The following is a 26,491-nucleotide window of genomic DNA, read 5'->3' on the forward strand; positions in this document are numbered from 1 at the left end:
AAATCATTTATGAAAGAGAAACAAAATGCACACTTTTTTCTCTGTTTTCTCATGTTTTACAGACTTTTTGCTTTGGGAAAAGTTTGAGGAAGGATAGGCTGTTGAAAGAAACCTACTTTTAAAACAACCTACTTTTAAACAAATGGCTATACACAAATTAATACTTTATCCTCTATTTTATCCCATGTCCTATATGAAGAGAACACATTTTGATAATTTAATAATTTAAAAGATACCATTATTTAAGATAACATTACACTTGCCTATTATCTTAAAAAACCTCTTAAAATCCATTGTTCAAAAGTATTTCCAGAGGCAAGCTATTAAAACTTTACTGTAAATATTTTGCATTAAAACACAGAATTGAAGATTTATGTAAAACAAAAATGTACAGATTATAGGAAAGAAAAACAAGATAATAATTCCCTTTAAGTAAATGTATTTTAATACACTTTGGGATATGTTTATTTCTACAAGGTAGTCAAATAAAAAAGGTAATATTAAATGGCAGAAGTAAATCCCAACAACTGGAGTCTGAAAAAATATGCATCTGCAAAACATACACTCCAATATTTAAAGATTAATTCAGTCAACACCTCATAGTCATCTCTAAAGCTAACGGGAAATACATGCTTTTCATCAGAGATGAAAATCTTCAGTGACTGCTAAAATGAGAATCAAAATTATTACAATCTAGTAGTTTGGCTTGCAGCATGCATTAATCACAAATCATAATAAATCCACATGCTTCTTTAGACAGCACATTAGTCAAACAGTTTTGTACGATAACAACACTGACTAATGGGCTCAGAGTTAGAAGGGTCAATCATAAACTCATCAAATGCTTCATTTAATTTCTTAATTTGGACAAACACAATTTGTTTATGGGAAAGATATCAGGTGTTTGTGAATGAATAATGGCTATGAAACCAAACTCCATTAATCAGCTCATGATTACAAATGACTCAGAGATTGAAATTAGAATAAACATTCATTTTGGTCAACAAAGAAAACATGAGCAAATGAAACCATTTGGAAAAAATGGCACACTTATGTTTCCATATTTAATAAGGTTGCGATAAGCACTCTTTCAATAACTAACACAAGGATTTTATTAGCCAAGTTAAAACTATTCCTTGTTCAAGTGAGAAATTAATGTATGGAGGTAGGCATAAAGCAAAGATTCTTAAAATGCTGGACAACTACACTATTAAAGTTAAAATAATCTCATTTTACCTTACTGTGCAAATATGCCAAATAAAAATAGCAATTATTTTCTGCATTTTCTGTGCAAAATTTCAAGAATATGTGCATTATAACATACTTCCTTACAAAAAGCTTTTTGTAGGTCAGAGACAAAGTCGCCTTAGAGAAAAGTAATTAAACTTAAGGCATCTTTATAGATCTGAGTATACAGAGTGTATCAGAGATTCCTGTTATATCTACCAGGCTTTTGATTTTACAAACTTTATGCCCCAATCTTGCAAGCAGTTACATGCGGGAGTTATTTTATCCATGTGAGCAGTTAAGTGGAATTAGAGACATGCATGATGTTACCACACTTGTTTGCAGAATCAGAGCTGTAGGAAGTAAAATGAAAGGACTAGTTCATTTTATATTACTGAACCTAGCGAAGATTCCAAATTTTTTCAAAGATCTTTTCTCAGTCTAAAAAAAGTCAGTTTTTATTGGTGGTACATTGCAAAAATTCTGAAATACATCTATATAATGGCTTACAGTACATAAAATTGCACAAGAAAAAGAAGTTTTTACATGTTTTGTTTCTGAGAAGTAGGATTATCTTCAGGAAGAACTGTCACTTTCTCACAATATGATTAAGAGCCTTGTCAACATTTCTATCCAAAGTTTTTAGGCATACTACTGCAATATTTCACCTTGTCACCCCTCCTAAACAATGTATATATGAAGCCATTAGGAGTACTAGTGAGGAGACATGAGCTGTGGTGTCTTCACTGTGCTGATGATAACAAGCTCTGCCTCCATTTAATTCAATAAAACTAGAACAATTAAAATACTTACTTAGTGGAATGAGACTATGGACTAGATGAGGGCTAATCATCACAGACAACCAAGAGAAGTTCAAGATAATGACTATAGGTTTAGGGAAGCAACTGAAAAAAAGAGGTGGATATAATACCTATTCCCTCAGTTGAAGGAACATGCCTGTGATTTGTTATTTAGGATTAACAAGCTAGGACCTTGGACTACACCTGAGGTACAGATGACAGCAATAGCCAAGACTTGGGTTTTCTATTTTGCAACATTTTTTTTTTCAGGTGTAGTAGTCCTTACTGCCATTAACAATATAGCAAATTGATAACAGACTGAAAAGTAGTCTGCATACTAAGAGCTTTTCTAAACATAAGACAGTGCAGAATGTGGCTGCCAACTTGGTAAGTGTCTTTTAAAAGAGAGTATATATACCAGTGCTACAAGAGATAGATTTGCTACCAATTACATTTCAGGTGGAATTTAAAGTGCTGGGTTTGACTTTATATATAGACTTAGATGGTTTGAGAGCTGGTCACAATGTAAAGGCATAGTTTCTCTCATCAGATACCTATAAATGCTCAAGCTAGTAATCTCTGGGAGGTGTCCTTGCCTCTGAAATTCATGCCCCCTTTGATCCAACAGAAACCAGATTTATTGACCATTAAGACATGGTGCAAGGACCATCTACCTTTTTTTTTTTTTTTTTTTTTGGAGTGAAGTCTGGGGGAGACTGGGAGGATGAGATGGATTTAGTGATGCTAGATTTTAGGGCATGGGTGTTAACACGTTATATGAGGACCAAGTTGTTGGGTCCTTTGAGTTATATTTTATGTAGTGGCACTGGACAAAATGTACTTATGAGTATTCATCTTTGGTTACAATTTTGCATTTCTGTGTAAGCAGATAAGGACTTATACAATTTTTAAATAAATAGATACATGGTGGTAGCATCTGTTCTTATAGCCTTTTTTTGTCTATTTTAAAAGGAACGCATATTATTACATTTGAAATATCAAATACATTTACTTCACACTTAGTGAGGCATGTGAAAAACTCCAAGGGAAAAACATAATAGAATTCTATTATTTTTTTAATAGGAGTGGAGGCTACCAAATGTGGATAGTATCCTATACTTGCAAAGTAAAAGAGAAAGACAGTAATGACTAAGCACTAGTCTAGAATTCTTGAGATGTGGGTTTTATTATGGCTCTGTCACAAACTTCCTATGTGACCATGCGCAAGTCATTTAAACTCTGTAATATTACTACTTCCCTATCTTACTGGGACATGTGAGCATAAAATTGATTCATGGATGTGAAATGCTTAGTTACTATAATGAGATGTGCTACAGAAATGCATACAACCTAAAGTGACATGTTTAGCAAGGTACTACTGTAATAACTAACAGTATAAAAGTATCAAGAATATACTTTTATCAGAAAGTCTGGACAATGAAAGGTGAGATTATTATTTTTTTTTATTTAAATGTATTTGTTCCTCCCATCATACTTCTGAGTGACAGATTCTGGTAGACTTCACATTCGGAAGTGAAATTGAGAGATCCTAAATAATTAAATATACTATATACATCCATCAGCAAGAGACAGTTATCCTGAACAGATTGAGCATTTTAAAACCCTTTTCTGGGCATACACCATATAAAAATCCAGCCAAAGCTCTTCATTTTCATTACTTGTGAGAAATCAAATCTGAAGGGTGATAAGCATCCAGAGATTTACAGGGAAGGTTGTCACAATGTATTTTAGGGGTACACACTCTGACTAAACCTTTAATGACCATGGACAAAAGCAGGGATCTGTACAGACGAAATGATTAAATAAGTTATGTTAAATATGAATGAGAAAAATTAAACCATTTTTCCCCACACAGTGCATTTATCAATATTTTTTCCAAAGAGCTGAGTTTTAAAAAAAATTGCAATATACTGTTTCTGCAGCCAAAACAATATATAATTAAATTATTTGGCAAAGTTTGCTAAATATGAATAGATGTAAAACTTAAGGTAACTGCAAATTTGTCTTTGACTTAAGATCAATAGCAAGCCTGCAAGATTCATCTGCACATAATTAGCATACATATTTGCATCAAAATCATTTATACCATATGCTACAACATTACTGAAATCCCATTAGTTATAATGTAAGCATGAGATACTTTCATTTGTTGCTAGTATGGAAAACAGGTCTCAGATAAAAAAAATAACACAAAAATAATTGTTCTAAAAGATTTAGAATTAATTCTAAATGCAATAAATTCTCATTAAACAATGAGTACATTTATTATAGTTTATTTAACAGCTTTATTTCAAACCAATGACAGTCCCATATACTATAAATATTGTTTGAAAAAACTACTTACTGGAAAACAGAAGAGTTACTTATGCTATCTTTGTAAAATTTTAAATTACCTTAAAAAGTTATTTAAACTTCTTATAAGACCATTATAATTGTGTCTGAAAAGACACTTTTATTTCATGTACCTGTCTTCAGGGTCTTATAAGTTTCTCAAGTGCTTGCCCTTTGGGCTCAAGTTTCACCCCAAATATGTTAATTTGTTGAAAATTTCACATTTTTAAGTTATGAGCATGAAAATAAAGTTTTGTTAATTGGAAAATTATTCAGATGTTTGCCTTGTTTATCAATGACTCAAACAGTTTCATATAAAAACTTGCCATGTACTCAGTGAGGATAACTGACTTGAACATGTTTCCAGTTATTTGATTTAGAAATAATGAAGTTACAAATATGAATAATCATGTATAGAACATGCTTTCCCACAATATTTTTGGCAACCAATTAAGTCAGGCACATATCCAAAGTTTCATCACCAAATAAAAGGAGATAAGTGTGTATATGCATTTAAGAGCTGTTCCACAAACATCTATATATTGTACTTCAGTAACTTTATTCATGACAGTAAATTAATTGACTTTAATAGGACTACTCATGTGAGTACAGCCACTCATCTGTGTATCTGCAGAATCATGACATAAAACAATTGATTCTCACATCAGACATTGAAATAACCATCTCTCACATATTTATTCTAATGTTTATTCTGATGATTTTACCTTCCCTTTATTTAGTACATTTCAAAAGGACTGTTAAGCTAAATAGAGGCTCATAATTCCAGAAACACTGTCCAGGATGCACCAGAATATGCAAGTCTGACTCCCCGCACATTTTAATCTCATTTTGAAACAAACAAGTGTGGTATTTTTATTCCAATATTCAATCATCACTTAGTCTCCCTCCTCATTTGGGGCCAAAGAAATATAACAAAGAATTAAATGTAATGTAATATTTCTGGTTCCACATTTTTGTTTGCCAAGCATGATCTTACCACAGTCCGTCAGTTATATCAGTAGGCCTTTTTGTTTGGACTAGTTTAGTCTGTCTCCATCTTGCACCTTTTCCCATCAATATTTGTTACTATAGGCTATTGTGACATTTTATGAACTTTCATTTACTTTTTATAGTTAAATTCACAATTAGGGTTAATTTGTAAACCCAATTATTACAACAGGTTCTCTCTTTATCAAACCCAGTTTAAGCAGAAAGTCTACCTCTTGTTTCAGTAGATTTTTTTAAGAGTGGATCCTGAAGAGGGACAGGGTTGGGAGTGGGACAGAGGCAGGGACTAAAATTGGATGGCGTAACCTTCTTGAATGATTTTAAGGACCCAGCAATCTGGTGTAATTGGAGTCCATGCGTCCTTGAAAAAACAAAGGTGTGTACCAAATGGGGGAGAAGAAGGGGTCAAGATCTTTGCAGATTAGTCCAGAACTCTCAACTGCACTGTCAGATTTACTATCTCTGGCTAGGTCCAGCATTACAGTTACGTTACAGTCAAAAAAGTAGAACACTTTCTTTCTGATAAGTGAGAGCTCTTCTTGAATGCTTCAGGAGGACTCTGTTGGAAGAAATAAAGAGAGACTGGCCTTTGCCTTGATGTCACCTGAAGTTTGAATTGTCTTCTCCTGTGCACCAGAGTATTCAGACCAAAGAGTGGCCATTGAATCTTTCAATGAGTGTAGTGCTTCATCAGCCTTTGAGCTAAACAATCACTTCCTTCAAAGGCTAACTCCTCTATTATTGAATGGACCTCTTTTGGGATACCAGATCAAATCAATCAAAATGCTGTCCACATCATGACACCAGTAGCCATTGATCTTGTAGCTGTATCAGCAGCATCAAGTGTTGTTTATCCGGCTGTCTTAGTAATTAATTGTCTTTCAGAAAACATATTTAAATTCCCCAGAGTTCATAGGAACCTTATCTAAAAATTGGGAAACTCTCTCATTTAAAGGAGTCATACCTGGCTACTAATGCCTAATAGTTGGCAATTCTGACTTACAAACTAACCAAAGAGTACATTTTCCTCCCCAAAAAGATCAAAGGACCCAAAAAGTTTAGGAGGGACTTGGTATCCTGTATCTTAGTATCTGTGGTCTGCCTGTTTACATGTGGCAGAGATGGAGCCTGGAGTTTACCAAAGAATCCCTGGCTGGATTTAGGATATCTTTATCAATAGGCAATGCCAAAGAATCTTGTGTGACTGGGTTTAAGATAAACAGGTTTGTATTATTTTTCTTGGACAGCCTCTAAGTTTCCTGAGTATCTGCTATCCTCTATAGGCTATGCTCCTGAAAAGCATTAAAAATAATAACAGCTTCATCCAGTGAAAATATAGAAAATGCTGAAGGAGCCAGAGGATCTTCCTGCTGTTCAAAATTATCATCCTCCTCACTTTGTACTTCTTGATCCTTTGCACGAGAATCTTCACATTGGGTAACTGAACAGCACTGGTGGAGCAGATTTACCCCTAGGAATGGGGTGAGCCACATTATATGGAGCAGAATTTTGAAAACGTGGAGTACATGAAGGCCAGCATGGCTATGACTGCATCCGATAAGAATATGGCATATGGTGCCAAGGAGGAGGTATCCAGGGGGTTTGAGACCTGCCACAAGTTGGTCTCCTTTGATGAGAGGAGCGGAATGCCATACTTTTTCCCAATTCATGCTCCTGAGACAGTGCAAGTGAAAAAGAAGCCAATGCTGGAGAAGGACATCTACTAAACACAGATGACAATGAAGCAGAAGACTCAAATTCCTCAGGGAAGATGCTGTTCCTTTATAAATAGTAGGAAGTTGAACAGTACTCAATGTCACACGCAGACAGATGCAATGATATCTTCATGACCCTGGGCCCCAGTACCGTATCAGTTTCAGAAACTGCAGAGTACATAGAGGAGATATAGGTTCAGGTGAGATCCTCAAATTCTCAGATGTAAAGGTGATTGAAACAGAGGGTGTCAGCAATGAGATTAATGGTACTGATAGAAGCAGTACCAAATTAATCAATATTGATGTTAGAGCTAGTGCAGAGGGAATTTTCTTGTCTTCAGTCGGTACCAAGCCTGACGTGCTAGACAGTACCAAGGTTAACGGTAGCAAAGGCTGAAGACCAATTACCAATGCTGACTGGTGCAAAGTCAATACCAGAACAACAGCACTCTATGGTGGTGACTTAACAGCTGAAACCGTATCAGAATCTGAATGATGATGACTCACTAGCTTCTATTTTGACGGTACTGGGATGGCTGACCAGTCTGAGTTCCAGACTTAAAGCAATGCTCTTTTTTTCCCATGAACAACAGGAGTAGTTGACTGATCTGAAAATGTTTCTAACACCCTCTTAGAGACCCTGGATGTGATATGAGAATTCAGTGGCCCGCAAATACCAGAGGGTAACCTCTTTAATGGTTGGGGGTACTTGATGACTGTGGTTTTGAGGGGGGACTAGCACTCTTCCTAGTTTCCTAGGAAGAGAGTCTTAATCAGAAACACCCTTCATGGATATCACCACCAAAGACAACTTTCAGTATACATCACAGGCTTTTTGAGTGCATTCAGAGAAGGATTTACAAATTGTGCACTTCTGGGGAATGTGCCCTACCCCCAGACAAAAAAGACATTTAAAATGCCCACCATTTAAAGGCAGAGCTACTTCAAAGGACGGGTAGATTTTAAAACCTGGAGACATGGATTTAGCCACGAAGCTGGTGCCTCGGTACCCAAACACAAATTTAGAAAATTAAGTTTTTTGGTTTTTTGTTTTTGCTAAGAGACTAAAAACAAAGTAAAAATAAAGCAAGTAAACAAACAAACACTAAATTAACCTTATAAACAACTATGTTAACAATCTCTCACTCACATACACAGAATAGTGGAAACAGTACATTTAGGGACAGCTACATAGATATGAGGGCAAGTATTGGGGAAAGGATTTGTACCCAAGTGAAATATTTAAGAGAGAAGATAATGCATCATAAACTTTATTAATTTGTTTTGACAATTTCATAATTTATGAATCCCAGAATGCACTAACAGTATTGTTTTAAATATAAAAATTCCTGATAAAAATTAAATGACTAAATCAAAATAGCAGTACATTTCTCCCCTCCCCCCATACCAGCCACTAGTCAGCGCACACATTACAAATCAAAATCTCCTATACCTCACATTCCCTCTCCAATGCCAAACCAAATCCTAATCTCAGCCCTCCTTAAATGTCCTCTCAAGCAGACTGGCCTTGCATCATGTCGGAAATGTCAACAGATTCCAGAAGGGGCGGAACTTCTGCTCTAGACCCTTTGTTAACATAAGCTGTGGAAGTATTACATAGGGAGAGAGGTGGTCTCTCAGGTGGGAATGTCCCAGGCCACTTAGCTCACTATCAACACCTAAGTTCCAGCAGAAGCCAACGGAGAGCCAGTGTAGGTCCCAGAGTATTGGTATCATACAACAAGATAACTGCTTAACTAGAGAAATACCACAAGCTCCCTATCTTCAGCTTTTAAATTAATTAAGGAAGTACATCCCAGTAGTCCAGTCTAGACCAAGCAAGGATTATGGTAGCAAAGTTGCAGTCTCCTGGCAGATGGATAAAAAGCCATTTTGTTGCTATTTGGCAGTTGGGAATTTAACTGAACATACAACGTGCAAACTCTAGTTACAAACTATGGTTGAAGACCCTTAGTTAGATGGTTGCTATTCTATAAAAGTAACAGCTCTAGTAATCTGACATATCACAACTGCTTTCTTCATCAGTAAAGAGAGCATCAGCAAGGTTCAATGGTATATTGCTCTAATTTACAGTAATTTAGAAAATGAAAAAGACTAATTTAATTCATTTCTTTCTCCATACATTAGTCAAACATGTTACAGTATTTCCAAGTTATTACAGCTAGCTATTGAAAGGCGTGAAAAATGTACCAGATACACTAGCTAGAGGATACAAAGGCAGCAGTGTCTAGCCATGCCTAAACGAGGAACCTGGTCTTGCCCAAATTACCTCCTTATCCTCAGCTGAGAGTGGTGTCTGCTGGATTGTTCATGAAGTTATTGTTAAACAGAATCTGTACTCCTGCCATAGAGAATCGGGCAGGGCATCTTTTGTTACTGTTACTGGCTAGCACGTATCTGATCTTGGACATTTAACTAATCCACTTCTTCCCTCCCCACTGTGCAATCATTATTACCCCACATCCAGTTACTTTCCTTCTCATCCTTCTCTCAAGCCTGAGGAATACAGGCAGGTAAACTGATGGGGATCCTTGTTCCTTCCGATTTCCAGCTATGTGGGGAAGGAGTAGCCCCTACTATTCTGACTCCGTTTCAGTGTTCTAAAAAAGCAGAGAACATGCTGAGCAAGTGCTTGGAGAAACAGGTGATGAGCACTAGAGCTGCGTGCAGAACAGATTTTCCAGTTTGCAGGCAATTCCAAAAAACAAACAAACCGTCATTTTGGGTCAAACCAAAAACAACTTAAAACTTGTTCCAACTTATTGAATAGTCAAAAATAATTACTATTAGGTCCAAAAAAAACCCCAACAATCCCCATATTATGTTTGACCTGAAATGAAATGTTTCATTTCAATTGAAAACTTTAAGTGATTTTTTAATTTTTAAAAATAAAATCAAAGGAAATTTTAAATCCCTCATTTTGAATAGAAAAATCTAAACATTTTAAAAATGTCAAAGTGATATTTTGGTTTTTTTTTAAATTTTTTCTGACTGAAATTATTTCACAAAACAGACATGAATTCTCCAAATGTTGTGGTTGTTGAATCTGCATTTTTCACCCAGCTCTAATGATCACTCCCAGTATAAAAAAGGGCACTGGTGGAATCAGAGCCTTTCTTCCAGTTCTCTCTGAGTACATGGAAGAAACAGTTACTTACTGTAACTGCAGTTCTTTGAGATATGATGCAGACACATATTCCACTTAGGTGTGTGCACGTCCAGGAGACTGGAGCTAGAGAATTTACCCATAAAGTAGTGGCACTCACACCTTATGGCCATACCCCCTCTCCTGACTATATGAGATGGTGCCAGCCCAACCCCCACTCAGTTCTTTCACAATGAACATCCAGAGATGAGACTCCGATGCAGGGGTGGGTCATGGGGTACACGTCTGCATCACATCTCAAAGAACCACAGTTACAGTAAATAACCATTTCTTCTTCTTTGAATGGATGCAGACATCTATTCCACTTAAGTGACTCACAAGCAGTACTTCCCATCCAGGAGGCAGGGCTCAGAGTCTACCTAAACAAAGGCTGCAGGACCACCCTTCTGAAGCTTGCATCCGCCCTGGACCATGCAGTACTGGCATAATGGTTTGTAGATGTATGTATAGATGACCAAGTAACAGCCCTGCAAATGTCCAATATGGAAACGTCACTAAGGAATGCTACTGACGTTGCTTGCGCTCTTGTTGAATAAGCTTGTTCCCATTGAGGGGTCATTTCACATGCTGTCTTGATACAGGAGGTTATCCATCTAGAGATCATCTGTGAAGAGACCGTTTGACCCCTCATATGATCTGCATATGACACAAACAGGCAAGGCAAAGCACAAAACAGTTTAGTCTTGTCCAGATAAAAGGCTAGGCAACACCTGACATCTAATGTGTGGAGATTCTGCTCCTGAATGCGGCTTACGAAAGAATACAGGTAAGTATGCTCCCTGGTTCAAACAAAACTGAGAAATTACTTTAGACAAAAATTTTAGATGTGGTCATGAAGTCACCTTGTCTTTGGAGAATTGTGCCCTGCCATTAGTAATGCTAGTCATAATAAATTTCAGGGCTGGAGCTGAACCATTTAAACAGTACATGTTTACTGATGATGTTTTGAACAAAGTCACTCGCTTGAATTGGTGGAAATAATTAGCTGGGCACCTTGAAACAGAGTTCCTTCAATTGCTAAGCCAACTTTTCACAGCAGTAACTTCATCTGCAGGCACAGAGAATATTTTCATGATTTGGTATTATTCACTCAAAGCCAAGAAATTGACTGGGAGTTGAAAAAGCAGGAAATCACATATTTCTGTTTCAGTCTATGAATAAAAATAACAGTCGGAATGCAGAAGATGAGAGCTAGTTGTAGAAGTTTTAAGGACAGCGTACGTTTAGTGTTGTGATGACTTTTCTGTTAGAGTTAATAAAATTTGAAAATTAAAAAAAAATTAGTTTAAGAGACAGCCAGCAACTCAGGAGACTGCTGCAATTGCAAAACTGAAACATTTATGTAACGTTTAAGATTTAGTTTAATAAAATATAAGTGCTATTGTGTGTGTGTGTGTGTGTGTGATTTAATTCTTACCATTCCTAATGTACTGCTGCTGCATCTGCAGCTTGACACAGGTAATGAGTATTATGTACTATTCCCTAAATTAATAAAAATCAAGTTATCTAAAAAATTACACAAAGTATACCCTCCGAGATGATGTAAAATGCTGTATTGAGTTGTAAATTAACATGTTTTAGTGATCAGATTTGCACCATTGTTTAAGAAATAATGTGAAGAAGTATCAGTAGGAAACGATTTAAATCAATGATTAGCTCTTGGTGATTTAAATCAGTGATTTAAATCGCCTTGATTTAAATCAATCCACTCTGCTGTGCAAGAGCCGGATCCTGCTCCAGGGCTAATGGGATGACTCTGGAGGCTCCTCAGGGGGAAGGTTTACCGGTACGTGGACCTGTGGCGGATTGACTGTCACTACCACAGACCCGACTAGCAATCTTGGCTTTGAGCTGGAGAAGGAACGGTACCTCCACAACCAAGTAGAGGCCCATGAATTCCATGGAGGCCACTGATATGGATAGGGAATTATTGGTCAGTAGGCATCAGACCAGGGGCCCCTGTCTTGACCACGAGATATGTGCCAATCCTGGTACCATGATGCTCCATGAATGGCCCTTGCTCAAGTGATGGAGAGCAGGGAAGAGTAAGATCCCAACTCAGACACTGAGGAGTCCCAGACTTTGGGGGGATAGCAATGGAGCCAGCCGTGAGGAAGCGAGCAACTGGTCTCACTCTTCTGAAGCTCAGAATGATGAGGGGGCTGGTGCAGATGATTGAAAAGTACCACCAGAACTGAGTACACCTCCATTGTTTCCAGTGCCAGGAGTGATGTTAACCACAAAAGAAGCATCTATACCAAAGTAACTAATGGCATCAAAGTGGAGAACAGTGACTGCCGTCACAGCAACATGGTGGCACCAGCCACGGGGGAACTGAAGAATTTCCTGGTGCTGAGGAGGTCCCTTATGTCGAGTCCAGTACTGGCCCCACCTCCACTGTGTATGAAATGGAAACACTGGGGTGTGGTACCAACAAACCCCTAGGTTTAACAGCTGGCAAAGTCCTGGACCAATGGAAAGGTCAGAATAGAAAGGCAGAAGAGGTCCTCTGAGGCCTGATATGCCACCAGCACAGACGTAACTGGTGACAGCATCACCCTAGTCAGTACCGAAGTCAATGGATGCCCTGGGGCCAGAACAGGAGTCAGCAGCAGGTGGTATCTGACCTCACGGTGTGGTTCTAGGGAACAGTTGACAGGACCTGCTCCATCCAATGCACCCAGATTCACCTTGAGCTGATCCATGCTCTTTCTGGAGGACGGAGACAAGTCCTCACAGGACCTGGAGCAGCCTTGGTTGGACTTATGAGACTTTTTCTTCAGCATGTTCAATGGAGAATGACTGCTCCATCTCTTTGGAGAGGCACCAGCTCCAGGACGTGAAGCAGCAGCACTCTCCAAACCAGACGGTGACCTACAATCTGACAAGGGCCTTAGTGCCGAAGGAGGACGCATGGCCTGTTCAAGCAGTAGTGCTTCACACAAAAATCCTTCACCACCTGAGTGCATTTCATGAATGATCTGTAAATTGAACACCGCTCCTTCATGGGGACTTTGCTGAGATACAGCAAGGACTGTGTGTGGGAATCATTATTGGAGATTATGGCACCACCAGGAAACAAAATGTACAACTAACTAAAATTAACTCTATGCTAGGAGTACTAATGAACTATATACAACTAGAAGAAAGTCACTGAATAGAGGACTGTGAAGCTGAAAATCAAACAGAGCTCTGACTTCAGTCATGGGTGGTCAGAAGGAACTGAGGTGTAGGGGACAGGGAGGCATATAGCCAGGGAGGCACTAGGCATGAGCACCATCTCTCTACAGGTACTGCTAGGTAAAATGCTCTGGCTCTGGTATGCTGGGCACACACATACCTAAGTGTAATACATAGCTGCACCTACTCAAAGAAGAAACTTTTCTGAATGAAAAGGAGCAGCCCAAACTCACCAGGAGAAACTTCCCATTGTCTAAAGATGAATAGTGTGTTTCATGAGCTCTGACCTTAAATCTTTAGTCTGAGGTTAGTACATAGAATTTTGCCTACAGCTTATTAGTAGTATGCCCTTATTAATATAGCAGAATGTGAACTGCTTCTTGGACAGTTCTGAAAGTGTCTTGTGGAAGATTCATTCCAGCATCAGGACACAGGCTGTGAACCCGGTGGTGGAACGTTCACCTGGACAGAGGAAGGAAGGTGATTTTAGATACAAAAAGCCACGTGGAGTCAACCAGAGCAGCTCAGAAAGCTGGAGTGGCGGGCTGGAAACAGGAATCAGAGCACCTGCTCGGTGTTAACATATCTCTTGGGCAGCCTTCACCAGTCAGAGCCCTGTAGAGTTCGCTTTAGAATTCAATGCTGCCATATCCTGGTGGAATTCCTGGGAGAAAGCAGTAGCAGTATTGGTGAATCCTCATTGGGTGCAGCTGTTGTCGCTAGCACCAATAGGTTAAAATTGTACGTGCCTGTGCCACAGAGGTGTATCAAGCCTTGTGTGTTCGTGCAGATAATGAAAGACATATATATCTCCCTAAATCATGTTCTCATTATCTTGCAATCCAAAAAATCCTTAAAGTCTTATATCAAAGCATTCTTAGTTTATTTGGTTATTTGCTCTGTGCATCACCATGCGTTTCTTGACAGAACTGAGAATATTTTATTAGAAAAATGTCAATAGACACTTGTCAAAAATACCTACCTGAAAGTAGAAGAAATAAAAGAAATTTGAGTTTTGTGAGCAAATTTTAAGTTTTCTCTAATATGTTTCAGGTTCTTGCAATTTATCTCAACAGGATTATTTATAACACTATTTTAAAATTTCCATAAAATATGTAACGTACTTTATGTGCTATTACACCCTCTGCACATATACACATAATTTACTGAGCTTTCTAAAACTGCTACTTTAAAATGAAACTTCATGCTAAAAAAATAGAAAGGGTTTACTACATTCCCCTATAGAGCTACACAAAACACTCCAAGTAACAAAGCCATTTAGAAACATAAAAAAGCTCATCATTTGTACTTAAAAATCAGTCATTTTTCAATAATTACAATTAAAAGGTAAGTTTTAATGTTTTGATATTTGTTACCTTATGCCTATTTAGTATCTTTCCATATTCAGAAAAAGAGCAAAATAAAGGCCAGCCTATTTAACTAAACAGTTTTCATTAAAGAAAACGAAAAGCAAGAATCTATGAAGTAATGAGTGATCCTATTAGTTCCACCAGACTAAAATCATAGAGTCTACGTATGTGGTCCTTTCAGCCACATCTGTCATGAGCTATTTTCGTATCTCAGAGTGCAGAATATTTGACCATTTATTTAATAGAGAAAGCCAGGGCAAATAAAGATTTATTTTCCCTAAGAAATATATAATGAAAACACACTTGAAAAGAACCATGCAACAAATATTCTCCAATATTTGCATTTTTAAAGTAGTTGACATCTGTATATTTGTAATTTTCCACTGAATTCTTTTAAAATAATAAAAAGAAAAATATAATAAGATGTGTGCCATACAGAACAAAAAGAGGCAAGTTGACAGATTAAGCAGAGGATAATGAGTTAAATATCAAAACATCCAGAATTGCTGTTAAACAATTTAAATCCTTAAGAATTCTATTAATCAGTTTTTAGCACATATTGCTAATGTCTTTAACAGCTCAGTTCTGAAGTCTCCTTTAAACTCCATCAACAATTCTGTCAACAAAAATACTGTCTTTTTGGCATGCTCTTTTAGTAATAGATTGAAATCCTGATTCCAAAAATAGATCAGTCACTCATTTCAACTCCAGACCTTTGAAAATGCAGATCAATCACCTTTTGTAATTATCTTTATATGGAGAAAAAGAGAATTTTATTTATCACTAGAAAATTTTTCAAACCTACTTTTGTGTGAACAGTAAGATTAATGGTTCAAAATGTCCATATGGTATTTCATATCAGCACATTTACATTGAAAATATGGATGGCTGCTTTTAATTTTATGAAAAAACATGGATGCCTCACAGAAAAATTTTATAGCACAATCTACCAGATTTTAACTTTTTTCCCTTTAATTCACTGTTCTTTAGTAAGGTTATATATTCTAATATTTTGAAACTTTGTTTTTCTTAAAACTACTGAAAAGATAAAGTACATTTTTAATATACAATCAAGCTTTAAACCTTACACTCTTCTTTTTCAGTAATGAAGTCTGGGAAAGAAATCACAGACACCCAAGTGGTTTGGCAACTGTAAGTGACAGAAGCTCTGCTAAATCCTCTGTTTACACTGGGGATTAGCTGAGTAGATTGTGAGTAGCAAACTGAGCTGTCCATGGTCAAGGGAACCTGCTCCCACTCAGCCCGTGGGGCACAGGGACAAAGCATGGTCCTGGTAGGAAGTGACCCATAAACGTATTCCTACGATGGATTTATACAAAGCCAGTCTGCCTCACAGAAACTCCATATGACCATTAACTGGCCTGCAAGGCCTGCCAGGAGGCCTAATTACAGGTCTACAGAGCCCAATAACAAAAGCTGAAGAGCTTTAGCCTAGGGATGATCTGCTTTATACTGACTTGAGAGAGTCCATATAGAGTGACAAAAAGAAAGAGGTTTAGCTTTAAAATTCTCCCAAGAGACATAGCATTGTAACTAAGTCTGGAAAGCCCACATGCAACATACTTCAGATAGGCTTAAACATACCACCCTCTCAAAATTAACATTCAACTACTGCCTGCTTAACATCTGCTCAAACATGGCAAGTTGCTGTGATATTGTTAGACTATGCTAAAAAGGCTTTCTTCTATCTAAATATTAAGATGGCTAAGTAAATACAAGTCACACAAATATACATTTATAGCTGGGACCAATAATCTCTACTGAGAGACAGTTTTTACAAACCAAAAATTAGTTTCTTAAAACAATTAATGTAGAGTACTTAAGAGGCTTCAGCTACTGCCTGATTTACTCAGAACACAGATACAGACTCATTAATTTATATTGACAGAGAAACTAGACGGATTTAACATGAAACGTATGGCAAACCAACACCATTTAAGAACACAGAAAATGCAGGCAACATCTTACTATACAGGTTTAAAAATGAATGTTATGCCTAATATAGGTAATTATGAAACATTTAGCCAGACAACCCACATATGGCAATAACTGGGAGCAGAAGAAAACTCTCAAATATCAGTGGAAAATAACGCCATCTCTTTTCATTTTCTTACTGCATTTTTACTTTAAAAGATAAAAGTCAAAATTTTCAAACTAGAATCCTAAAGTTAGGCACTAAATCATGGATTTTCAGAGATGCTCTGCACAGACAGCCCACTGAAGTCAACAGGTCCTATGAGTGCTCTGAAGTTCTTAAAAATCAAACAACTTTTTCTTATGTGTACCTTACCTTAGGCATCAACATATCTCAACATATCAGCTTCTTTCTCCTGTTTAATTCCACAAGATGTCAATTTTCTAAACTTGTACATTACAATTTCCATGCCAAACAAAATATTATGACTTCAATAAAGGATTAAGCAAAATCCTCCAGATTGTGAAGAGAAAAAGTCTTAAACACAAATACTTTACCTGTAACAACAGAAAAAGGAATATGGTATATTACATGAACTTTTTTTGTATGGAATGTTCTTTTTCAAGTCTCCTCTAGTGTGAAAGTGCCTCTAAGGATTCTTGTCGGTAGTTAATTAACACAGTTGTGTCTAGTAATTGGCAAGAATTTAGTATTAAAACCTTTTTTACTAGCCTAACTCAGATCTTTTCTTGGAACTCCGATTGACATGAATAAAATACAGCTAGAGAACTGTAAGGTAGGCACAATCAGCTGTAAAACATTTTTTAAAAAAAGATAGCAAATCAGTTCCACTGCAATTCGCATTTTCATACTCATCAACTTTACAAAATAATATTCACCTTTTGGGCTGAAATTTTCTATGCTTAGCCTATGACCAAAGTTGATTGATTTTTCTCTCTCTCTCTTTTCCTTTTTCTTTTTTTTTTTTAATGTCTGAGTAAAATCTCTTTAGACATTTTAAACTTTGAGAAAGTGAAAAAAGGCCCTTTTACCTTTGCAAAACAAAAATCTATTTGCACTTTTCAGAAGCAAGCTTCAGAGAGAAAAAAGGCACTAAAATTTGAAACTTGCTACAGAACAGTCCTCATTGATATCTATTCATTTCCTTGGTTTAGAGGTAAGTTATATACATGGGAAAGGTATAAACAATTAAAAATTACTTCTGCAGCTGCTCAGCAGTTGCTATTTCTAAATTGTAAATGGGATCTCATCATGAAGATTCTCATCTTCTCAGCCTGGCCTTCAGGCAAAAGGGCTTGTTACTGAAACAGCCCAGATGAAATGCCTAAATGAATCAGAAAACTCCTCAAGAGAAATATTTATGATATGTTGCATAAATAATCATTGATCCAACAACTTTAGAGTCTCTCCAATTTCTTTGCATTCTACCCTACACTTTGCTAATTTTAAACTTTCATAAAAATTACATTTGTCTTTTTCCACTAAAACGATACTGACATTCCCAATACAAGCAGATGTGTTGCTGCACTATTAATCTAGATCTGGAGAAAACTCCCCATCTAAGTAACAGCAATAAAAGTGAAAACTCACTCCTCTTCCATGTCATCTACCTCATTGGGCTTGTCTTCACTAGAAAGCTGGGCTGTCGCAGAATATGACCATGAGGAGTTATGTTAACCAAGACTGCAAGTTAATGTAGATGAGGCATATAGGTCAGCTAGTAGTGGGTCCGCTCTGTTGGTTAATCTATCACCACTGCAAATTTGTGTTTAATAAGCTTGTAGACCTAAATCCTGAAGATCATGTTCAAGCTCAATATAAGTTTTTAGTGAAGACAAACCTGGTGAAGGATTAACCTCAAAAGCTCAAGTGGGACAGCTTAAATGCCAATTTTATTAATTGGAGGCCATTTCTTTTTCTCAAAATGAAATTAAATGCAATGGCAATATTAACTCAATTTAGCTGCAAACATACAGTATGTTCTAATTCAATCTTTCTGGTTAAATTTGTAGCTTAATGTATTATTGTACTGTTGATGTTGATAAGTGTATACATTAAGTTCTACAGGATGTTCAATGTGGTTAAATCAATAAGTCTGGTTAGCAGAAAGAAGGTAAGAATGGTAATGAGATGAAGTTTGCTTAAGAATCCAAACTGAACTGGAATGTCTATATATAGTGTAGAAAAGGCAAGATCATTTGTGTTTATTGTCATCAAACTTAAGTTTTAAAGCTACAACACATACAAATACAGCCTATCAGTATTGACATTATACTGAAACAACTGTTGTCGAACAACTTTGCCAAAGACATGGATTGTAAAATCCTTGAAAAAAGCAACAAAATGTTCAGTCTATTTAAAAATTTATTACAAATCCAGATAATTTATAAAAAGTGATGACAACAGTAACTATAAACACAAACTACAGAAATATTGCAAATCACAAGTGCTGTTGAAGCCTGGACTAGTACCTGGGCCCCAGGTTATTAATCTAAAAAGTTGAACTAGTTATATTTTCAGTATTGAAAATAGCTCTCTCAAAATAGATTATCATATTACAGGAATGAGGGCGATAATAGTTTTATTGAAAAAGATTGCTTGGTAAAAATCTGGCACATAAAGACTTTATTTGAAGGTAAAAAGTTCTCATTTTGCTTTGGGGAAAAAAAAAAAAGAATGAATGGATGGATGGATGAAAAAGTCATTAGCCTCCCTCCACAGTCTTCTTGCAACAATATTGTCAACTTCATTCTTTATTGGCCAAGAATAAACAAAAGAGCAGGATTTTACAATTATATAGGATTTTTTATTTTCCATTTTCAGCATTAAAATACAGACCGGAAAAGGAATTTTCCCTACATTTCAAATTTTAAGATACATGAATGCATTAAACCTCTCTCAAGTCATCCATGAGCGATTTGCACCTCCACTTTAAACTTCAGTGTCCAGCTGTGAATTTTTAAAATTATAAAGTGTCACAAGCATTTTATATGTCTCTTGAAATCCACAGGACCCAGGTCATGATGATATACAACTCATGGTATCGTTAATACACTTTCAAGGTGTTAAATTAAAAAATGAGGTGTGACAGCTGTGAGTAGTATAAACAAATTGTATTTTTTGAGGTCTGTGCTGTCACATCTGTTTTATAATTATATGCTTCAAAGACATATTAAAAGATATGGTGAATAATGCATACATTTGAAACGATGGAATATAAGGTGCTAGTTGCATTATAGAAAAATGTGAATATTTGTTGGATATCAAAATAAGTGCTTCCCTTTAGAACAAAAGGTTCCCAAAGAGAAAAAGAAAAAAGATCAATTACTTATAAATTATATTTTCCAATTAAATCTAAGATACAGATAGGAGAATACAAATTAAAATTGAAGACCTGAAATTATTTCACAGCGTGAATATTTACTGATAACGTGTGTAAGAAATTCTGAAAATTCTCCAATTTTAGTGCATTAAAAAACAACAAAAAGTTGTATACAGAAAAAAACAAAAAAGTGTAAGGTTTAGGGACTAAGTAAGATTGCAAATATGATTACAGATGAATGTTCTAGCCCTTTTGTAGTATACCACACGAAAGCTGAAGCAACCAAGGAAAACATCTATAAACAACATTCAATTCATTGAAATTATTAAACAAATGCCAATGAAAATATTCACCAACACTCTACTGCAATATAAAACAAATCCTAGACCAAATTTTTCCAAAGTAGCCATTGGTTCTTGATGCCTAAAAAGAAGGTACTCATCCTGTGCAGTAACTACATTTCTTCAAGATGTTTGTCCCTATGGGAGCTCCACTGTAGGTTTGTCTGCGTCCCTGCACTGCTGATCAGAGAACTTTGGTAGCAGTGTCCGTTGGGCCTGCACATGTGCTGTCTTTCCTCGTACTGTGCCATGAGGCTAGCCAGCATGTGCAGGCTAACCGTCCTCCGTTCCTTCTCTACTGCAAAATCTACTACTACATCTTTGAAGTAGAGGGGAGGAGGGCAGGTAGTGGAGTACCCATAGGATATACATCTCGAAGAAACAGTTACTGCCCAGGGTGAATAACTTCTTCTTTGAGTAGCATCCCTATGGATGCTCCCCAGTAGGTTACTATCAAACAGTACCCCTTAAGGAAGGCTGGAACTTCAAAGTTGTATTAGTCACCATTGATAGTACTGTGGAGCCACAGATGGAATTAGAGGCAGAATCCCTAGTAATCGTGTAGTGTTTCTCAAAGCTATGGACTGCTGCCCATGTTGCCATTCTACAGATCTCTAAGATGGGGATATCTTTAAGGAAGGCAACAGATGAGATCAATCTCATAGAGTGCATACAGACAGAGTCTTGAGGGGTCATGTTATGGATCTGGTAGCATTATTTAATGCAGTACAAGACCCACCTGGAAAGCATATATATAAGCTGATATAGCTGAGCACTTGGATCTTTCTGCAATGGAAAGGAATAACCTACGTGACTTCCTGAAAGGTTTTGTCCTGTCAAGGTAGAATGCCAGCGCTTTCCCGACATCTAGCAGATGCAGTATAGCTTCCATATTGACTCGGTGAGGCTTAGGGTAGAAGGTTGGAAGATGAACGGACTGATTCATGAGGAATGCACTTTTGGGATGAACCTCAGATGAGGCCTAAGTGTGACCTTATCTGGAAGGAATACTGTGTATGGGGGATGCGCCATCAGGGCTGTTATTTCCGTGATTCTCCATGCTGAGAGGATTATGATTAAGAAGACCATTTTCATCGATAGAAGTGACAGTGAACAGGTAGTCTCAAAAGGGAGTCTTGTCAGTCCTTTCAGCACCAGATTCAAGTCCCAAGACGGGGTAGGAGGCAAGGTTGTGGGAAGAGGTTTGTTATTCCTTTCAGAAACCTCTTAATGGTTGGATGTGATCGGACTGAGTGCCCTTCTACAGATTGGTGAAACATTGTGATGGCTGCCAGGTGAATCCCGAGGGAGCTCAAGGACAGCCCAGTTTCTTAAAAGTCAGGGTATAAGTCCAAAATATGAGGGAGATATGCCAAGACTGAAGAGAGTTGTCTGGATATGCACCAAGCCTGGAACTTAGACCAGTTCTGCAGGTAAGTGCGGTGTGTGGAGGGTTTTCTGCTGTGGAGTAGGACCTCTTGTACCTCTCTTAAGCACGCTGATTCTAAGTGTTGGAACCACATAGAAGCCAAACCTTGACGTGCATGATCTACAAGTTGGGATGTGCGGTGCATCCTTTGTCCTGAGAGAGAAGATGTGGCGTGGTCAGAAGGGAGATTGGTGGGCACATCACAAGCTGCATTAGGTTTGTCTCAGCCACATGGGAGTGATGAGAATTACATGGGCTCTGTCCCATTTTATCTTGAACAGGACCTTTAGTAGGAGAGGAAATGGAGGAAAGGAGTAAAGGAAGTCCTTGTCCCAGGGGAGGAAAAGAGCATTGCCCAGGGAGTGCTGGCCAATCCCCGCTCTAGAGCAATATTGCTTGCACTTCCTGTTCTGGTAGGTGGCAAACAGGTCTATGGATGGTCTTCCCCAGTGTGCGAATACGTCAAAGTATTGTCGGGAGCATTTTCCACTTGTGGTTGTGTGGGAATTTGTGGCTTAGACTGTCCGCTACTGAGCTCTGTGCACCCAGGAGGCAAGCTGCAGATATGGTGATATCGTGAACGAGGCACCAGTTCCAAAGCTTCATTGCTTCCAAGCACAGAAAGGGTGATCTGGCCCCCCTATTGGTGGTTGATGTAATACATGCAGGCTATGTTGTTCGTAAGGATTTTTACATGAGACCCTGTTATGTGTGGTAGGAAATTACTGCTCTCAACTCTCTGCTGGTGACTATTCTCCTTGAACTTTTAGGTCATTTAGATGCATCTCCTCGCCCACATCCCACCTGGGATGTATTGGTAGTGAGAAGTGCTAAAGGCAATATCTGAAGAAAAGGAGTTCCTTTCCCAATGTTGGCCAGGTTCGTCCATCAGCTCAGGGAGTCCTTGATTTTAGGGGGCAGCGATAAAAGTTTTTGTAGACTGTCTCTGTTCAGCTTGTACACTGAGCCAAACCATATCTGCAGGCACTGCATGTGAAGCCTGGCCTGCGGAACTACCACGGTGCTGGCTGCCATATGCCCCAGAATTTGGAGACAGACTCTGGCTGATACTCGAGGGCTACCTTGAGCTGTGTTTATACACAATACCAAGGATAGGAACCTGTCCTGAGGAAGAAATGCTTTGGCCTGTACGGCATCCAGCCCCTATGAACTCCAGACGTTGGACTGGTACAAAAATCGACTTCTGGGAATTGGTTTTCAGGTCTAGTGTATCATCAGTATATCATGTCCTCAGTGGCTCAGTGAGACTCCTGTAGCAATCAGGCACTGAGGAGGCAGTTGTCCGGTAGAGATAGATCATAATCCCTCCAGAGTGTAGGTGGATGGTCTATCTGCTCACAGTGAGTGCCCTTCACCTTCTCCAAGGCTATATGAAGGGTGTCAGCTACCCATTTGCCAGTTCTTGAAATTGTCTGAAGTCATCCACCAGAGATGGTGGTGACGGCATGACTGCGTCATCATGGGACAAGGACGGTATGGCCTTAGGAATGTCCTCTTCCTCTGTTTCTCCTTGTTGCTCCTCTGCATCTTGGACTGAGGCTCACAATGCTGTGTCCGAGGGAGCATAACTGGGAAGTCCTGGGCCACACTTGGTGCTCCCAAGGCTGGTTGTCGGTGCACTGCCCACGGGTCCCAGTAAGGCCACTGCTGTGGCATAGGGCCTGTTGGAGGTGCCCGGGGTGCGCATAGCATGATGGCACCAGTGCCATTTGGTGATGCATTCCCAGACCTTGCTGGTAATGGGTCCCACGTGGAGCCTGGAAAGAGTACATAGAAGCCTCATCTGGCTCGCTCTCTGATCCCTCACTTGACAACAGTGGGGCAGGATATGGCCAAGAGGAATTGCCCCTTGGGTGGCTATGGCACAGTTCTGGACCTCCAGTACTAGGGTGTGGAGAGTTGGGATCCTCTAAGATGGTCTGATCTTCAGACTGTTGGAAGTGCACAAGTATTGACTGCCCCAGTGTCAGAGGCAGTGCCAGTAAAAGGGACCTTTCCAGTGCCAGCCTCTCTGGTGCTGAACAGGCCTGTGTCACTGGCAGTACCAATATCAAGTCACATACCAGGAGTATCTTAGGGCATCTGCCCTTGTCCTTGTGTACCGCAGCTTCGGTGCCCATGCCCAAAAGGTCCTTGGGCTTATCAGCAGTATCAGATGGTTGGTGGGAGGCCTGGGTACCACGTTGTCTAGGTGCCGATGGTGCTGAGGATTCTGAGAGAGATGTAAATCACTTTCGGTTATCCCGGGGCTCACTAAGGGGGCTCCCGGATCTTTTCCTCAATTTATGAGGAGTCCTCTGACTGTCTTTTTGACCCACTATCCTTCAACAACGACGGTTAAGGGGAAGACTCACGCCTGCCTGAGGGCTGTGGTCGGAGAGATGCCTCCATAAAGATGATCTTCTGATTAAGCTCCCTGTCTTTGTGAGATATCTGTTGGAGTTGTTGGCAGATGGAACATCTGCTTTGATTGTAACCTTTGCCCAGACAGTGAATGCACTAAAAGTGCTTGTCTGCAACTGGGATAGCCTCGCTGCAAGTGCGCTGCGTCTTTAGTCCAGAGAGCCAGGCATACCCTTGTCCAGGGGGTTTGTCCCCACAGCCAGGGTCGACATACAACAAAGTCTTTTGTTTTGTTTTGTTTTGTTTTAAGGCAAGGCCAAATAATAGGTAAAAGAAGCAAACTAGGAGGTTTGCAAAGTAAACATTAACAATTGAAAGGGAACTTAATAATCGACTAATGGACGGCTAACTGCTCTGTCTAGTCAGGGGTAGTTGAGAAGGAATTGAGGACAGCTAACCTGCGCATACTGGCAAGCCTCATGGGCAGCATGAGGAGAGACAGCGTATGTGCAGGCCCAACGGACACTGCTCCCAAAGTTCTCCGATCAGCAGTGCAGGGACGCAGACAAACCTACAAGGGCACAGGCATAAGGACATTACTAGAAGAACTTATGACACCTAGTACTTGTTTTACAGAAGTACAGCTGCAGGTGTTCCGCATGTCTGAAAGTCAGGACTCAGGTATTCAGTTGGGCACCCAAAAACTGGGGAACCCAAATTCAGTGGCCACTTTGAAAATTTCATCTCATGCTTTTAACAAAAGTACATGCTTGTGTTTAAAACAAAATGGAACACAAAACAAGTATTTCAAAGAAGAATAATTTTTGTATACTTATTAATGTCTGGTTTTTTTTCCTATTTTATCTGCATTTGTACTACAAAATCATTTAAACTTCTTGTTGATTTAAGAGAAATAAGATATCTTATTAAATCTAGATATAGGTACATTATTTATAATTATGTTTATAAAGCTTCACTGATAACTCTTAATTTTCAGGCTGCAACATTATATCTGAATCCCTTATACTGTTCACCACTTGAATTTGTACCCAAGTGAAATGTGTTCTTTACCCATAGATGTAATACTTAAAATATTCACTAATTAACAATTTAATATTCTCTAAGGTGTGTGTTCTGTATGTCCATGAGGATACTGAAATAGAATTGAGTGAGAGCACTAGGGTACTGTACAGTAACAGCTTCAGGACAGTTCATGCACTTTTCTATTATGGAATTCTCTATGCTGTTATTGACTAAGAAGGCCTGATCTTCATAATGACTGTATGGTCTTTAAAAGTCAACAGCCACCATGCAACCCCCAGTGCTCTGACTACTACCCTCAGAACTCCCCATCCACAGACCCAAAACAAACCCATCAACTGCTGACACCTCTTGCCTTTGTCATCCCTTCTGATGCAAGATATTAAGTACAATTTATTTCATTAAAGGCATTTCTCTTAGTACAGGAAGCCATGTTGATTTTTCATAAAAGAAACATAAGGCAGTTCATTCATATTTACCAAATACAAAAGGTCAAAACCAGTAGGCAAAAGTAACATTTTCAAGGTATTAAAGTAACAAAGAAATGCATCCCCACAGCCTTAGAAGCAGGGGTCTGTGTGTGTGTGGGGGGGGGAGAAGGGGTTCTTTAAGGGGGGTTCCCATCCTTCCCCCTCTTCTCAAGAGCGAGTTTCTTGTAGTTGGGGTGGAAAGGAAGGTGTGTAGTTGGGAATCAGGAGCTCTGTGGAAGCCCATTGTCTTCTGAGCAACAGAGGGAGGACATATAAACCCATCTTGTCTGGTGCCATATTGTGCTGGACTAGCAGGAGCTCTGATTTGGTTAGTGGGGCACATTCTGAGGTCAGCAGATGCCCTCATATATTCATTGGTCAGGGAGGGGTCACATGAATGAATCAGTGTGCATCTGGGAAAAAAATAATCTGAAGATTCAGTAAAGGGATAGGACAAAGTTCAGGTGTCAAGTCAGATCCTTGTTCCAGGATAACTAACTGGTGTGAGATGCCACAACAGAAAGTTTGGTAAGGGAACTGCAAGTATTTCACAGGACAAGGCCATGAGAGGGATAAATTGGAAGTGGCTAAATTATGGGAGTCAGAAAGGTTGGTGATTACCCATGGCAAAATTGTATAACCAACACTAGAATTATTCACGGAAGAGATGATACACGTTTCTAACTGGGGATGGGGAGGGTGGATATGATTCTGGCCACTATTAGGGA

At 38.6% G+C, this 26,491-nt stretch overlaps 1 protein-coding gene across 1 annotated transcript in view; it reads right to left on the bottom strand.

Annotated features, from left to right (window-relative positions):
- The window catches only part of RSRC1 (arginine and serine rich coiled-coil 1), a 342,090-nt gene that overhangs the window by 133,371 nt on the left and 182,228 nt on the right, over window positions 1-26,491 (bottom strand). The window lies entirely within an intron of this gene.

The sequence above is a fragment of the Emydura macquarii genome, unplaced genomic scaffold (genome assembly GCF_026122565.2).
Source record: "Emydura macquarii macquarii isolate MOO-44397 ecotype Brisbane River unplaced genomic scaffold, CSIRO-AGI_Emac_v2 contig_18, whole genome shotgun sequence".
Lineage (NCBI taxonomy): Eukaryota > Metazoa > Chordata > Testudines > Chelidae > Emydura > Emydura macquarii.